Here is a 13,401-nt window from a genome sequence, read left to right on the forward strand (position 1 = left end):
TATGTCATATTTCTAGGTGAAAGAACCAAATGAACTATCTGTGTCATTTAAAATAGTCACGTGAAGTCAACAGTTACGGGCCTTGACATCCCGGTGTTCAGTGGCTTTGGGGGTAACTGCGCAAACCACGCGCAATGTCTGTGCGGGTTGTACCTCAGGGTCATATGGGGGAACTGCTCTGGAACCCCCGTTCGTGCTGCACCAAGGTGATGCCCGTCAGAGGAGGGGTGTCGGCTCCAGCCGGGCACCGCGCTCCACCGCGTGTCTTTTTGGCTATGACACACCGCTAGAAGCAACAGCACACGTTGGCTTCCTCGTTGGTGGAAATAAGGACAAGGGATTTAACCCGTGCCCACTCTTTGTGGTGCTTGTTTTAGTTCTCCACAGACATTTGTGAAGTACCCACCCTGTGCCGGGCACTGGGGTAAGTGCTGGAAATACCGACCTGCTACACAAGCTCCCAGCGGTGGCCCCCGGGCACATTTACCTTAACACGTCTGCTGCCAGGCACCACCTGCCCCATCCAGACAGCAGCAGCGGTGCCCAAAACAACTTCCTTTTCCCCTGTGTTCTCTGCCGTGGTAAATGGGGCCCCGTCACTCTTCTCCCTCGAGGCAAGCCCCGCAGTCACCCTCAGCCCCTCACGCTTCTCCCTCACTCACCGCGGCCGGTGGTCTACCAAGGGCTATTTATTTTCCTCCTCAACATACCTCAATTAACAGGCCTCGTTCCCTCTGCCCCCTGCCCTTTATCCTAGCCTTCGTTCAGGCCCTCAGAATCTCTTTTTTAAAGGTTTTTATTTTATTTATTTATCCCCCTGCCGCCCATTGTTTGCACTTGTTGTCTTGCTCTCTGTGTCCATTTGCTGTGTGCTCTCTGTGTCTGCTCGTCTTCTCTTTGGGAGGAAGTAGGAATCAAACCCGGGACCTCCCACGTGGGAGAGAGGCACTCAGTCACTTGAGCCGCCTCAGCTCCCTTACAAATCTCTTGGTGTCTCTCCCTCCAGCGTCTCCATTGGAGGGAGAGAGACAGTGGCTACCATTTATTCACATGCCACTGTGACAGTTAATTTTCTAAAATACAAATCTGACCATGTCGCTTCCCCACTTGCAAACGTCCCTGGGTCCCCGCCTACCCTTACAAACCTCCACGGACCCCCACTACCTTCTAGATTAACTCCTCTTCGCGTGACCTTCTAACCTGAACACTGCCTGCTTCTCCAGCCTCCTCGCCTGGTGTTTGTTCCCACACCTATTTTGTGCTCTTATCTCACCCTGCCTCACACATAGCGTGTGCGCCTCTAGGCCTTTGAACATGTTTTTCTCTGTTCCTCAAAGGCCCTTCTCTCCGTTCTCTACCTTGGAGAGTTTCTATTTCATCCTTCAAGAGGCTACTCACAGGTGCTTCCTTGATAAGGCCTTCCCTGATTTCTCCAGGTACTTATTAGTCTTCTTCCCAGGACTCCCAGAATCCTTGGGGCATAGCTGACACCAGCTCTCTTCATACCAGACTGTGATGATTTGCTTACAGGTTGATCTCCACCACTAGCCATGGGCGCTTTTTTTTCTTTTCTTTTTTTCTTTTTTTTAAGGTATTGGAGCCAGGGTTTGATCCCCAGACCTCAGATGTGGGAAGCTGGTACTCAACCACTGAGCCACATTGGCTACCCTGTGTTGGTTTGTTCGCTTTGTTTGCTTGTTGTTTGTGTGGTTTTTTAAAAATTTCTCTCCCCTTCCCCCCACCTCCCCCCCAGTTGTCTGCTCTCTGTGTCCATTTGCTGAGTGTTCTTCTGTGACCGCTTCTATCCTTATCAGCGGCACGGGAATCTGTGTCTCATTTTGTTGCGTCATCGTGCTGTGTCAGCTCTCCGTGTGTGCAGCACCATTCCTGGGCAGGCTGCACTTTCTTTCGAGCTGGGCGGCTCTCCTTATGGGTGCAATCCTTACGCATGGGGCTCCCCTACGCGGGGGACACCCCTGCGTGGCACGGCACTCCTTGCGCGCATCAGCACTGCGCATGGGCCAGCTCCACATGGGTCAAGGAGGCCCGGGGTTTGAACCTTGGACCTCCCATGTGGTAGACGGACGCCCTAGCCACTGGGCCAAGTCCGCTTCCCTGTGTTTGTTTTTGTTTTTAGAAGGCACTAGGGACTGAACCCAGGACCTCGCGAGTGGGAAGCAGGCGCTCATCCGCTTGAGCCACATCAGCTCCCCTCCATGAGCTCTCTAACTATCCTGCTCGTCTCAGTATTCCCAGTGTGCCACACGGGGCAGGGCTTACTGGAGGTATGGGGGTGTAGTGAGAGAGGCAAATGTCTTCACCTACCCAGCCTGCCCCCCATCTCTGGTCAAAAAGGTGAGATAAGATACGCATGTTATGGTGGACGATGGGTATGGGGAAAGGCAGGAAGAGATGAGAGGTGGAGGCGTCTTTGGGACATGGAGCTGCCCTGGATGGTGCTTCAGAGGTAATCACCGGACATTGTAAATCCTCACAGGGCCCACTGGATGGAATGGAGGAGAGTATAGGCCATGATGTGAACCATTGTCTATGAGGTGCAGAGGTGCCCAAAGATGTACTTACCAAATCCAATGGATGTGTCATGATGATGGGAACGAGTGTTGTTGGGGGGGGGGAGAGGGGGGGTGGGGGGGTGGGGTTGAATGGGACCTCACATATATATTTTTAATGTAATATTACTACAAAGTCAATAAAAAAAAATAAAAAATTAAAAAATTAAAAAAAACAATAAAATACATGCTCATGATACAAATTTTGAAATTATATGAGCTGAAAAAATAAAAAAGACGTCATCTATAAAAAAAAAAAAAAGATACGCATGTTATTTGTGAAAAGAAATGAGCAGTGTGTGGTAGTAAACAGAGGCCACTGAGTTTAGTCTTACTGACTTGAGGGAAGGAAAATATGGTTTGGGGCTGGAGAAGTCAAGGAAGGATTTGATTCAAGTCTTGGAGAGTTATAGTTCAGTAGATAGGGCGAGATAAGGGGAAGGAGGAAGGACGGAAAGGGAAAGAGAAACACCTCGAGCTAAAGTGCAAAGGTGAGAAGGCACAGGTTCAGGGCTAGGAAAGAGAGAAGGCTGGAGAGGAGCAGGCCAGACTGAGGACCGCTGAGAATCCAGGCACCAGAGCTTGGACCTTGGCCCATCGGCAGTGAAGACCGCTGAAAGGTTTAGTTCAGGATTAACCAGGAGGGGGTATGAAGGATGGACTGAAGTTAGAAAACCCAGTTAGGAAGCTCCTGCGTCATCCAGGTTTGAGGGGAGGCGGCCTTTGTCCACGGTGGTGACAAAGGCTTGGAGGGAAAGGGTGCAGAGCTCTCTCGAGGACAGCACTGAAAGGCCAGGGTGACTCCTCAGCCGGAAAGGAAAAGTTGTAGGTGATCCAGAGATTCCAAGCCAGGGAGGAAAACTAGGAAAATTAATGGAAAGACTGTAATCTGAGGGGAGGTCATGAATTTTGCTTTTGAGATGTTGCAGGGTATCTGAAAGGAGATGTCCGGTGGGCAATTGGAGATTAAAGACAATATGGCGCGGGTTGGTCAAGGCCAGCGGGCTTGGATCCCGGTTGCACCAGTTACTGCTGAATGACTTTAGGCCTCAGTTTCCTTATCTCTAGGAGGGATGCTTACCCCATAGGGCTGTTGGGAGGTTAGTGAGAATACATCAAAGCAAGCCCTTTGCATGAACACATTTATAGCATTTAGCAATAGTAAGGGCTCGACAACTAAAATTGGTGTGGCTCTTCAGAGGGCAGAAAATATTTTCATTTTATCCTCCCAATAATTATGAAAAGCAAGTATAATGATTATCATCCCGTTTTCGAACCACACTCTCAGCAATGTTAATTGATCACATGACCACTGGGTAACAGAGCCCCGACTCAAATCCATATTTTCTACGCCAAGTCCTCTGCTATTCTACCAAACTGCTGACTCTGGGTTCAGAAGATGGTTGGAGGCAGAGGATTCGATTGCAGGTACAGGCAGGGGGTCAGAAATACAATCTCGGAGCACCACCAACTCCTACTTGAAATATCCCAACGCTGTCAAGTCCCCAAAGAACTATGAACTCTTAGAGAAGGGGGTCCTTAAAGGTTATCAAGCCTCTGCCAAGTGTCAGTTCAGCCTGAGCCCTCCAACGTACACCTCTCCCTCCAGCCCACCCCCCAGCGTCGCCAGCCTCCCGAGGCCAGGTCCACGTTCAGAGACAGGTCTTCTTCAATTTAGAATACCAGATGCTAAGAACGGTCTGGTACCTGTCAGCAAGACTCTCACCCGGCTGCAACAGCTGCCCATAAATCTCCCATTTCAAGTGATTCCTCCAACATTAAAAAGATGGGAAAATTGTATTGAGGATGAAATTGACAATGAGTTTCTGCCTGGCAGCTGTGGAAATGGTTATTGCTGACCCCTTTCTGTCTCTGAATTACTGCTTAGATTTCTGTCTGGACAGATGGAAAGGAGACTCTTTGGGGACGATGCCAGATAAAGCTGGCTTACCTTGGATTCCTGAACGCATGGTATGTCTAAGAATAGATTCTAAGGGGAGATACAAGAGAGTGAGGGCAACCATGAGAACTGAACGTTTTGTTCACTTTTTCCGATAACTCCTTTGATTTAAGAACAGAATAAATTTATGGCAATGTCATGCAGAAGGAATACTAAAGAGCACGGGAGAGATTGTAGGCACTGATGAGAAAGCTCTACTATTGAAAGAAGGTAAGAAATGAGATGCACAGATCATACCCTCCTCCAAGACCTCAAGGTAGGAGATGGGTCTGTTGGTTTTATAATAAAAGGTAGAGACAGGAAATTTTGAATTCGAATCCTACCTTGGAATGCTGATTCCATCATGGCCTAGGGAATTTTTAAAAAATTATTTCCACGCCTCTTTTCCCACATCTAACAAAGGGAGTTAATCAAGGTGTTGCTGGAGTTTAATTAGTTAATACTGCAAAGTGCTTTGAAGAGGAAAAGAAGATTTTAGGTATATGTAGTTAAGTCCTTTTGCAAGAAATACGGGTTTAAGATTTAACAAGGAAGTGGATATGGCTCAAGTAGTTGAGCATTCGCCTACCACATGGGAGGTCCCGGTTTGGTTCCCAGTGCCTCCTAAAGAAGACTAACAAGATAGCGAGCTGACGTGATGGGCTTGTGCAGTGAGCTGACGCAAAAGAGATGATGCAACAAGGAACCACAATGAGTGACACAACAAGCAGGGAGTGGAGGTGGCTCAAGTGATTGGGCACCTCCCTCCTACATGGGAGTTGCCAGGTTTGGTTCCTGGAGCCTCCTAAAAAGAAGACAAAGACAGTGAGCACAAACAACAAGGGGGGGCGGGGCGTGTGGTGAGAAATAAATAAAATAAATCCTTAAAAAAAAGACTTAACAAATCACATTGTTCCCAAAATCCCTTGGGACAAATGAAGGTGGCTTCCCTTTGACAGATAACTTTACCTCACATGACTCAAATGTTGCAGCTGGGGGAAGAGTGATGGGGCCCTCTTCTTGAGCTTTTTAGGGATATTGTTGCAAGGAACAGAGAGGAAATACTGTGTCTCCACTGGGATAAGAAAATCAGGAAATCTAAAGAATAATAAACACAGATTCAAGTATTCACAGAAACACCCTTCCCCTGCCCACACACCCTGCGGGACAATTTGGCTACGAAATCAAAGTGAGGCTAGAGAGGGGAGCCGGCCCTTTCCAGCCATGTGTACCCCCACCTTTGCTAATCAGTTTTGTGCGTGGTGGAGTTAAGCAGATTGTGGAGAGCAACGGAAGGAGGCTCTGGTGGTAGTCTGACCCAGTTCCAATCTTACCTCAACACTTTCCAGCTGTGTGCCGCTGACAAGCTTTTTTTTAACCTCCTGGAACCTCGGTTTCTTCCTCTGTGAAATGGGGATAATCCCCGTCTCCTGGCTTGCCATGAGAAACTGAAAAAATGGCCGTGAAGTGCCTGACATTTAGACTCCTCCCTTTTTATAAGTATTTCCATTCCCTTTTTCTTCTTCTTCCAGCCCAGATTTTCTTTCTCAGAAGCTTCTGAAATACCAACGCAATGGATTCTCATTTTCAGTACAGAGCTGCTGGAGTTGTCCCATCTATTTCCCCCATTTTCACTGGGAAACCATATGGCTTTCCAAGGGAGAAGGCCCTGTTTTCAGCCTAGGTTGCTTCAGGGGAAAACGCGCGTCACAAACATAAAGACCGCAGATTCTTTTTCAAATCCCAGATTTGAAAGCAGCTGCCTTCCTATTCCACTGTCTTGCGACTGATATTCTGATATTAAATTCCTGAGAACGAAAGCTCTCTGAAAACATAACCCGCTGCCAAGGAAGAAATCCTGGGACTGCCAGGAGTGAGCTTTTATATGTGTCCATTATCAAAATGACGGCGTCGTTCTCTGCCCCATTGAAGGAAAGACCCCCAATAGGCATCCCCGGGGTGGGGGCAGGGGGCTGTCACTGAGAGTCACTGATTCCTAGGATGATGAGAGCTGGGATGGGGTGGGGGGCCTAGAAGTGGTGAAGCGGTTCTCCTCCGCCCGCAGCCCCCACTTCACGGGGGGGGGGGGGGGGCTCTGAGTGTCAGGCTCCCAGGAGATCTATGTACAAAACGCCAGCATCACCCACCGGGCAGGTCCGCAGTGCTCTCCTCTCCACCCACTCCTGAGCAGCCACAGCTGTAGGAAAACACCCTCAGGATCTGCAGTTACATCCACCAGGGTGTATACAAAGCCACACGAGGAATAACTTCCAAAGGTAAACTTCAAACTGGGGAGACTGACTTGGGTGAATCCTGGAGGTTTTAGAAGGACGGGCGGGAAGAAGGTATGCCAGGGAAGGATCGTAGCTGCGGGACCTGCGTGCTGAGACTCGCTCCCGAGGGCTCGGTGTGGAGCTGCTGGGCTCCCCTCCCCGTCCCGGCTCTCTTAATCTGTATCAGGGCTCATGCCATCAGCAATGGCATCTTTGAGTACAGAGCACAAAGATATGAGATGAGGAGACAAATGCTATACACATTTTATACTTTAAACATACCCTGAGTGTTTGTCATAAAGAATAACAAAGTCGAGGACTTTAAAAAAACAACAACAAAACCATTGTGAATCTGCTACACTGTGACTTGTAAAGAAATTGATTTTAGAGGGCAGAGGGAAAGCCGTTATCCTTAATACCAGGCCACCTATGTGAGCTACAGGGCTCCAGCAGGAGAGAGACAAGCAAGCCGGGGAGGTGCTACAAAGCCACCACTTCAGATGCCCTTCCCTTCTCCAGAAGGCTTCTCCGTGGAAGAGGATCGAGACAGCTCAGCTCCTTGTCACCTGCTCCCTGACCCCAGGGCAAGCGGATGCCTGCCAGTCATTGCGTCTGCGAAGATCAGTAGCCGCTTGGGTTCTTCAGCCTGACTTAAATGCAGGTGGGTGGCCAAGAGGAGGGGCATCAGCCTAAGCAGGGGCTGCTCCCAAAGGCTCTAGAGACATCTGGGCACCACAGGCAGGGCCGACGACCCCGGCAAGTCGGCACCCCGTCGGTGGGCCTTCCCTCGGCATATATGGTAACCTGTCCCCCAGTGCAACAGAATTAGACTCATTTACACTTTCCCTACCCATGGGTTTTCTGCCTCTTTTATTTGCGTCTATAAGTAGCACTATACCTGTTAGCACAATACCTGTTAGCACTATACCTGTTAAATATGTGTCCCAGAGACTTAAATCTTCTGGCTGTTCACATGCTGGTTGAGCCCTGATTCTCAGTAGAGCTGCAGCCAACACCTACTTTCCAGTTCATCAGAAGCACCCAGGACACCTAATAAAATGAATATGGTGGACAACGCCCATCCCAAAAAACAGCTCTCTGTTTTGTTTTTTCTCTATTGCAAGCAAGACAATTCTGTCCTTCTGCCCCATGGGACCTAAGCCCCTCTCAATCAGAAGCAGAGTGGGCATCACCATCCCCAAATCCTCAAGATTGAGGAATGAACAAACTAAGAGGGGGATGCAACCATAGACCAATGTAGACATCTTCTTATTCTCTTAATGGAAGAACTTGTACCACTGATATAAAGGCAGTGGCCACCAGAAGTTCTGAGGGGGGAGAGGGAAGAATAGGTGAACATAGGGCATTGGAATTGCTCTGCGTGACATTGCAATGACAGATACAGGTCATTACACATTTTGTCAAAACCTATAAAATTGTATTGTACTAAGTGTAAACCATAATGTACACTCTAGACCACGATTAGTAGCAGTGCTTCAATATGTGGTCATCAATTGTAACAAATGTACCACACTAATGAAGGATGTTATAAAAAAAGGGGGGGGGGCATCAGAGAATAGCCAGATTCCATTTTACCTTCCAGTTATTCATCTTCCAGTCGGCCCCAAATCCCTCAACCATGTAAGAGAAGCCAAAAGCTATGCAGCAGAGACTGGTGCTGTGATTTCAGCATGCTCTCCTGGGACCTGTCAGCTTGCAATCCTCCTTGGCCATGGTGAAGTGAAGGGGTAAGGGCAGGAGTTTTATTCTCACATGATGTCTCCCTTGGACTTGTTACACCGCAGATGAAAAACACAGACCCTATCTTTTGTTTTTGTTTTTTAGGAGGTATTGGGAGTTGACTCCAGGACCTCGTACATGGGAGCAGGTGCTCAACCACTGAGCTACATCCACTCCCCCCAACTATATCTTGATTTGGAATTACTTACTGTGTTGCCTCAGTTTCTTTAGCTTCTGTATTTTCAGAAACGAGGTGAGTTTTTCATCATGTCACTTCCCATTTGTGCTCCAATGACATTGTCCCACCATGCCATGCTGCAAACACAATGCACCTGCAAGATTCTGTGCCTTTATGTATATGCACGCCCTGCCTGAGATCCCCTCCCCACCTCTGCACCTTGCCAGCTCCTACTCATCCTTTTCTGCTCCAAGTCAAATATCACCTCCTCTCAAGCCTTCTCAGTTAATATTTCCTTTTTGTGTCTTATGGAGTCTAGTACACACACCTTTACTATATCCTTATCATACTGGCAGAGTACAAATGTTTACGTGTGTGCATTTCTCCCTAAAGTCTGAATTCCCTGAGGACATGGACTTTGATATTCAGTTTTTAAAAAACCTTTCCACTACTGGCACACTCTCTAGATTACAAAATATATCCCATGTTTACAGAATGAAGAAATGAATGAAAAATTCCATAGCCAAAATTAAAAAGGAACCAAGAAATTGAGAAAAAAATATTTTCAGCAAATATAAGAAATGATTACTCTCCATAATATATCAAGATATTTTCAAATTAATAAAAAAACATGATATGCCAATAGGAGGGCAAACGAAGGACAAACATTGACAATTAATTAAAGAAGAATACAAATAGCTAATAAAACTTGAGAACATATTTCAACCTGACTTATTACTGAAGGGTTGCAGATTAAAACAATGAGATAACGTTTTCTCTGTCATTTTGGCAAAGATAAAACATAATGTACAGTCTTGTTGAGGGTCTGGTGAAATAGGCACTCTGGTGAGTATAAGAATATAATCACTTTGGATACATGTATGTAAGTACCAGAAGTCTTTATATGCCTTGCCCTAGTAATCCAGGTTCTAGGAGTCTGTTATAAAAATCTATGTGTAAGGTTGACATCCAAGTGTTTCTAATAAAAAAAAAAATTTGAAAATAGCATGTGTCCAAAAATAAGAGTAAAAAATTAGTGCCCAATAATGGAATATCATATCGCCATTATTAACATGTTTTCAAAGACTATTTCATAATACATAGAAAAATATTTCTAATATAGTTTTAGAAGAAAAGAGTAGAATGCCAAATTGTATCAGTCATATATATATATATATTTCCAATTTCATAAAATATAGGTATATAGACAGATATGTATGATGATAAAAGACTGGAAGGAGATATACCAACATGATAATGGTGGTTATATCTGAGTGGAGAGATTATGGGTGATTTTTCTTTTCCTTTTTATAGTTTTATAATTGTCTATGTTTTCCATGGTTTTCTATACTAAGACAAAAACTGAGTTTTTATATTAGGATTAAAACTTTTTTAAAAAAAGAAACTTATTTCAAATTCACAAAAAGAAAAAAAGAAAAAAAAAAGTTGGCTCAACAAATTATGGAAATCTTACTCCTAAAAATTCCTTTAACTCCTCTAAGTCTAACTGCTAACCAGGTTGTTCCTCTCGTGTTCAGAAAGATACACAGATGAACACAGATTAGTTAAATGACATAGCCAAGTTCTCCTTATTAATTAAAAAGTGAAGAGAAAAAATGCTTAATCATATTCACATCTCACAAAACCAAACCTCTCTTTTTTAACTTTTTTTATTTATTCATTTTTTTAAAAATATTACATTCAAAAAATATGAGGTCCCCATTCACCTCCACTGCCCCCACCCCACCACTCCCCCCACAGTAACACTCTCCTCCATCATCATGACACCTCCATTGCACCTGGTGAGTACATCTCTGGGCATCGCTGCACCCCATGGCCTGTTGTCCACACCATAGCCCACACTCTCCCACATTCCATCCAGTGGGCCATGGGAGGACATACAATGTCCAGCAATTGTCCCTGCAGCACCACTTAGGACAACTCCAAGTCCTGAAAACGCCCCCAAATCTCATCTCTTCCTCCCATTCCCCACACCCAGCAGCCACCATGGCCACTTTTTCCACACCAATGCCACATTTTCTCGATTATTAACCACAATAGCTCATGAATAGAATATCATTAAGTCCACTCTAATCCTTACTGTATTCCTCCTTCCTGTGGACCTTGGCTTGGTTGTGTCCATTCCACATCTATGTCAAGAGGGGGCTTAGATTCCACATGGATACTGGATGCAATCCTCCTGCTTTCAGTTGTAGGCACTCTAGGCTCCATGGTGTGGTGGTAGACATTCTTCAACTCCATGTTAGCTGAGTGGGGTAAGTCCAATAAACCAGAGTGTAGGAGCTGAAGTCTGTTGAGGCTCAGGGCCTGGCTATCATATTGTCAGTCCAGAGTTAATATGGTACCAACTTTGCTACAAAAACATTACAATGTTGTTGTTAACTGTAGTCCATAAATTACGTTAGTTACATTTCCCCCATTTATTACCACATTCTTAACACCCTGTGGTAGAAGAACATTCCTGTATTTACATTATTAACCACAATCCTCATCCACTTCCAAAATCATTGTTACACATTCCCAATAGTATCCTCCAGCTGTCTTCCAACTAACATGAAAACTTTTTTAAAAACTATATCACTACAAGCCTAACAAAATAGGTAAAAAACTTTTTTTTTTTAAGTGAGAGTATCAAATTATGGCAAGGATGCAGAGAACTAGATCGCTCATATACTCCTTGTGGGAATGTAAAATGGTACAACCATTCTGAAAAGAGCGTGGCAGTTTCTTACAAAACACGTATTTATCATATGACCCGGCTAGTGTACTCCTGGGCATTTACTCCACGAAGAAATGATACTTACATTTAAGCAAAGACCTGTGCACCAATGACCACGTCAGTTTTATTCATAATAGCCTCAAACTGGAAACAACCCAGATGTCTTTCAGTAGATGAATGGTAAAATAAACTGTGATACATTTCCTGGCATACTATTTAGCAATAAAAAGGAACAAACTATTGATGTATGCAACAACTTGGACTGATTTCAAGGGAATTTTGTTAAGCAAGAAAAGCCAGGGAAGTGGGTTTGGCTCAACTGATAGGGTGTCCGCCTACCACATGGGAGGTCCAGGGTTCAAACCTAGGGCCTCCTGACCCATGTGGTGAGCTGGCCCAGGCGCAGTGCTGATGCACGCAAGGAGTGCAGTGCCACGCAGGGGTGTCCCCCGCGTAGGGGAGCCCCACTCGCAAGGAGTGTGCCCCACAGGGAGAGCCGCCCCACATGAAAAAAAGTACAGCCTGCCCAGGAATGGTGCCGCACACACGCAGAGCTGACGCAGCAAGATGATGCAACAAAAAGAGACACAGATTCCTGGTGCCACTGACAAGAATACAAGTGGACACAGAAGAACACACAGTGAATGAACAGAGAGAGCAGACAACAGTGGGAAGGGGAAGGGGAGAGAAATAAATAAAAAATAAATCTTTAAAAAAAAGAAAAGAGGTTCAATGCGGATCACCAGAATATCCCTGTCTACATAAAATAACATGACTTTAAAATGCTGTGTGACCTAATGTAAGGGGGAAATGGAAAGGAGAAATGAGTTTATATGGCTACGAGTCTCTAAAAAAGAGTCTGGAGTTTGTCAGAAGGATTGCCCTTATGCACACCTGAGCAGAGTCTAAGAGACAGATAAAGTAGATACAACCCCCAGGTATTGGTTCCTTTGAGGGCTAAAGAGGCCGATGGGTGCTATGGTCATGGCAGATGGGGTTAACTACCAGGGCAGATGACCCTTCTTTGGAGCTGGTGTTTATGCGTGATGAATCTGGACTCAGATGGGATCTCTCTTCATAAGACTTTCATGCTACTGTGCTGGAGTTGTAGTTGGTGTTGGGGTTTAAGATATATTTAGCGTATCTGAATCTCTGGACTGACAATGTGATAGCCAGGCCCTGAGCCTCAACAGACTCCAGCACCTACAATCTGATTTATTGGACTTACCACACTCAGCTAAGATGGAGTTGAAGAAGGACAACCGCCACACCATGGAGCCTAGAGTGCCTACAACTGAAAGCGGGAGGACTGCATCCAGTATCCATGTGGAATCCAAGCCTCCTCTTGACATAGAGGTGCAATGGGCACAACCAATCCAATGTCCACAGAGAAAAGGTGGCATTGGAGTGGGAAAAGTGGACAGGTGGCTAATGGGTATGGGGAATGGCAGGAAGAGACGAGATGTGGAGGCGTCTTAGGGACTTGGAGCTGCCCTGGATGGTGCTTCAGGGGCAATCACCGGACATTGTAAATCCTCACAGGGCCCACTGGATGGAATGGGGGAGAGTATGGGCCATGATGTGGACCATTGACCATGAGGTACAGAGGTGCCCAGAGACGTACTTACCAAAAGCAATGGATGTGTCATGATGATGGGAGTGGGTATTGCTGGGGGGGGGGGGGGAGTGGTGGGGTGGGGGTGGTGGGGTTGAAGGGTACTCATATATATTTTTTTAATGTAATATTTTTACAAAATCAATTAAAAAAAGAAAAAGAAAAGAAAAGCCAATTTCAAAAGGTCACATACTTTATGATTCCATTTATGTAACATTCTTTAAATGACAAAATTACAGCTATGGAGAAGAGATTAGTGGTTGCCACAGGTTAGGGAAGGGAGGAGAGAGGGAGGTGGCTGTCTGTAAAAGAGTCACCAGGAAGCTTTGTGATGAATCTTTTCTGT

This window comes from Dasypus novemcinctus, chromosome 9 (genome assembly GCF_030445035.2).
Source record: "Dasypus novemcinctus isolate mDasNov1 chromosome 9, mDasNov1.1.hap2, whole genome shotgun sequence".
In the NCBI taxonomy this organism is placed as follows: Eukaryota; Metazoa; Chordata; class Mammalia; order Cingulata; family Dasypodidae; genus Dasypus; species Dasypus novemcinctus.